The sequence below is a fragment of the Salvelinus sp. IW2-2015 genome, unplaced genomic scaffold (assembly GCF_002910315.2).
Source record: "Salvelinus sp. IW2-2015 unplaced genomic scaffold, ASM291031v2 Un_scaffold1523, whole genome shotgun sequence".
NCBI lineage: Eukaryota > Metazoa > Chordata > Actinopteri > Salmoniformes > Salmonidae > Salvelinus > Salvelinus sp. IW2-2015.
Window position 1 is genome coordinate 184,763 of NW_019942962.1, and position 4,754 is coordinate 189,516.

The window sequence follows — 4,754 nt, forward strand, 5'->3', positions numbered from 1 at the left end:
GCTACCAGCTTATCCATTGTGTGTAGCTAACAGGCTTTCCGTTGTGTTGTAGCTAAACAGGCTTATCGTTTGTGTCCGTAGCTAACAGGCTTTAATCCGTTTGTTGTCGTAGCGTAACAGGCTTATCCATTGTGGTTGTAGCTAACACGTTATCCGTTGTGTTGTAGCTAACCAGGCTTATCCATTGTGTTGTAGCTACCACGCTTATCATTGTGTTGTAAGCTAACACGCCTTATCCATTCGTGTTGTAGCTAACAGGCTTATCCATTGTGTTGTAAGCTTAACACGCTTTCCACTTGTGTTGTAGCTAACACGCTTATCCAATTGTGTTGTAGCTAACACGCTTATCCATTGTGTTAATCGCTACAGGCTTTATGCCATTGTGTATCGCTCACAGCTTATCCATTGTGTTATCGCTAACAGGCTTAATCCAATTGTGTTTGGTAGCTAACAAGCTTATTCCATTGTGTTGTATGCTAACAAGCTATCGCATTGGTGTTGTAGGCTAACAGGCTTATCCATGTGGGTTGTGGCTAACAGGCTTATCCATTGGTGTTGTAGCTTAACAGCATTATCCATTGTGTTGAGCTACAAGCTTATCCATTGTGTTGTCTAGCTACCAGGCTTATCCATTGTGTTGTAGCTACCAAGCTTATCCATTGTGTTCTATCCATATACTAGCTTTCCATTGTGTTGTAGCTAACAGGCTTATCCCATTGTGTTGTAGCTACAAGTTATCATTGTGTTGTAGCTAACGGCTTATCCATTGTGTTGTAGCTACAGGCTTTATCCATTGTGTTACGCTAACAGCTTATCCATTGTGTTGTAGCTACAAGTTATCCATTGTGTTGTAGCTAACAGGCTTATCATTGGTGTTGCTAACAGGCTTATCCATTGTGTTGTAGCTAACAGGCTTATCCATTGTGTTGTAGCTAACAAGCTTATCAATTGTGTTGTAGCTAACAGGCTTATCCATTGTGTTGTAGCTAACAGGCTTATCCATTGTGCTGTAGCTAACAGACTTATCCATTGTGTTGTAGCTAACAGGTGTATCCATTGTGTTGTAGCTAACAAGCGGTCAAGTGAAATTAGGCAAGGTTGTTAAAACAGAAAAAACTTGATGGTTAAGCATTTAAAAAAATTGATAGTTAAATTTAGGAATTCATTAACACATTACCACTGGTTAAGGTAACCTTAAAAGGTTTGGCATACGGTTGAAACAGAAACAGAAAACAAATAAAAACATGTGCCTAGACTTTGTGATTGAACCCGTGATCCTCGGAGGCAAAATGCGTAGTTTAATGGTATTATGTGCTCATGTTTTGTCACCAAAGCCCCCATATACTACCCACCACTGCGACCTGTATGCTCTTGTTGGCTGGCCCTCACTACATATTCGTCGCCAAACCCACTGGCTCCAAGTCATCTATAAGTCTTTGCTAGGTAAAGCCCCGCCTTATCTCAACTCAATGGTCACCATAGCAGCACCCACCAGTAGCACGCGCTCCAGCAGGTATATTTCACTGATCACCCCCAAAGCCAATTCCTCCTTCGGCTGCCTCTCCTTCCAGTTCTCTGCTGCCAATGACTGGAACGACCTGCAAAAATCACTGAAGCTGGAGAATCATATCTCCCTCACTAGCTTTAAGCACCAGCTGTCAGAGCTGCTCACAGATCACTGCACCTGTACATAGCCAATCTATAAATAGCCCAAACAACTACCTCTTCCCCTATTGTATTTATTTATTTTGCTCCTTTGCACCCCAGTATCTCTACTTGCACACTCATCTTCTGCACATCTATCACTCCAGTGTTTAATTGCTATATTGTAATTATTTTGCCACTATTGCCTATTTATTGCCTTACCTCCGTTATCCTACCTCATTTGCACACACTGTATATATAATTTTTCTACTGTATTATTGACTATGTTTTGTTTATTCCATGTGTAACTCTGTTTGTTGCACTGCTTTGCTTTATCTTGGCCAGGTCGCAGTTGTAAATGAGAACTTGTTCTCAACTAACCTACCTGGTTAAATAAAGGTCAAATAAAAACATTTTAAAAAATGTTGCCGCTACTGGTATTGACGTCTTGGGGACCTGGACAAACGTTGAATACTGTAGTCTATCTGGTGTGATCTCGCTGGCTATAGCAGTGGAAGAAATGGACGTTTGTCTGTTGGATAGGGTTCAAGCTAAATTCTTTACCCAGATCTTTGTCAGATTATGCATTTCTGGGAATGTGTGTGTGTGTATCTTGTTAATGGAAAGCAGAGTGACGCAACTGCTCTTTAACAGATTCTCCAGGAAGTGAAATATAAATTCCAAAATCAGACGATATGTTAAGTTCACTTAGTCAGTTAAGAACAAATTCAGTTAAGAACAAATTCAGTTAAGTCAGTTAAGAACAAATTCTTATTTACAATGACGGCCTACCAAAAGGCAAAAGACCTCCTGCAAGGACGGGGGCCTGGGATTAAAAATAAATTAAATAAAAATATAGGACAAAAAACACATCGCGGCAAGAGACAACACTACATAAAGAGAGACCTAAGACAACAACATAGCAAGGCAGCAACACAACATGACAACAACATGGTAGAAACACAACATGGTAGCAGCACAAAACAGGGTACAAACATTATTGGGCACAGACAACCACACAAAGGGCAAGAAGGTAGAGACAACAATACATCACTCACTGTGCTTTGTTGACCTTTAACAGAATGTGACTGGCAGAATGGGTGTTGTATGTGGAGGATGAGGGCTGCAGTAGATATCTCAAATAAGGGGGAGTGAAGCCTAAGAGGGTTTTATAAATAATCATTAACCAGTGGGTCTTGCGACGGGTAATCAGAGATGACCAGTTTACAGAGGAGTATAGAGTGCGGTGACGTGTCCTATAAGGAGCATTGGTGGCAAATCTGATGGCCGATTGGTAAAGAACATCTAGCCGTTCGAGAGCACCCTTACCTGCTGATCTATAAATTACGTCTCCGTAATCTAGCATGGGTAGGACGAATCAGGGTTAGTTTGGCAGCTGGGGTGAAAGAGGAGCGATTACGATAGAGGAAAGTCTCGATTTAACTTGAGCCTGCATCTTTGATATGTGCTGAGAGAAGGACAGTGCACCGTCTAGCCATACTCCCAAGTACTTGTATGATGTGACTACCTCAAGTTCTAAACCCTCAGAGGTAGTAATCACACCTGTGGGAAGAGGGGCATTCTTCTTACCAAACCACATGTCCTTATGTTTTGGAGGTGTTCGGAACAAGGTTAAGGGCAGAGAAAGCTTGTTGGACACTAAGAAAGCTTTGTTGTAGAGCAATGAAATCTGTTGCTGTATTCTTTTATTTTTTATTTTTATTTTTTTAAGTGTTATCTGTGATCGTTTTGTTTGTCTTGTGTAGTTTCTTAATCATTGTACCTAAACGGTATGTGTAAACATGTTTACGCAGGGCCCAGCTGTAAAAGAGACCTTGGTCTCAGTCTGTGTTCCTTGTTGAAATAAAGGTAGAATACAAAATTGAACACAAAATCACAACATTTGTAGGTCAAACACACACAAACAGAGCTGTTTATTTAATAGAATACTGTAACTGTAAATAGTATGTTTGTTCATTTTAAAATCTATCTCCTCTCCTCTCTCTCCTCAGACAGCCACCCGTTGGACTGGAGTAGCAGTGGTATCGTGGCCATAGCCCTGGGGTCCGATGTGTTCCTGTGGAAGGCAGAAACACACACTCTGCAGGGCTGCATCCACCCCAGAGCAGCACCTTCTCTCCCACTGAGCCTGTCTCACTCTGTCTCCTCTGTGTGCTGGAGCAGAGATGGATGTACACTGGGCATCGGGACCAAGGAGGGGGACGTACAGGTAGAGACAAACATGCTCCAACCTTAGCGCAACAAATTCGTAAAACATATTGCACAAAATTCAAAATGCTGCAAATAAATTAAATTGATAGAACCTACAATCTATCTGTAATATTAAAGCTGATATACCTCCCTCCTCCCCCACTCGCAGCGCCCGCTGTCCACCTCTGCCCGGAACCATACAAACCCCCCCCCCCACCAAAATAAACATTTAAGAAAAAATATATTTTCTCACTAATTTGATTCGTAACATATCACACAAAATGGATGACGTTGTACGCAAAAAAACAGGGACCACTTTTAGCTCGTGAGCACCACTTTCAAAACTACTGGCTGAAATTCTACTAGAGTGTGTCTTTAATCGACTGCTCTCACAGTCTCATGTCAGAATTAGACATCGCTCCGTGTTTCTCAAACATCCATTTTAAAGTGTCGCAAATGTCAAATTTGAAGTGTTTAATATTAAGTTTAGGCATTAACTCTGACTTTTTAAGGTTATGGTGAAAGGTTAGGCATTAACTCCGAAGGATTAAGGTTAGGGTTAAGATTTGGGATTAGGCTTAAAACAAAAATCTCAAAAACAACTTTCTATCGCTGGATTTGAAATTGCGACCTTTGGAATCAGAAGCAAATGCTTACGCCCGTCCACCATCCCCGTCCACAACTGAAACCTACGCGCGCTCACTGTTGCCCCTAGTGGACGGTTTCCACGTCATCTCCCGACGTCTTCAGACATGGATGGACGTCAAATACTGACTTGTATCACGGGTGACCTGGCTGCTTTAACTTTTACTTGGTACTCATCCCGGATCCGGGAGCACCCCCATCAGTAAAAAAGCTGACTAGCATAGCCTAGCATAGCGTCACAAAGTAAATACAAG

General features: G+C 41.7%; 1 long non-coding RNA gene across 2 annotated transcripts in view; it reads left to right on the plus strand.

Moving 5' to 3' along the window:
- The window catches only part of LOC139024452 (uncharacterized), a 4,800-nt gene extending 932 nt beyond the window's left edge, over positions 1-3,868 (plus strand). For both annotated transcript variants that reach the window (XR_011475770.1, XR_011475771.1), the window contains exon 3: positions 3,657-3,868. This is a non-coding gene — a long non-coding RNA (uncharacterized lncRNA). The remainder of the gene's footprint in view (positions 1-3,656) is intronic.
- The last annotated feature ends 886 nt before the right edge of the window (positions 3,869-4,754 follow it).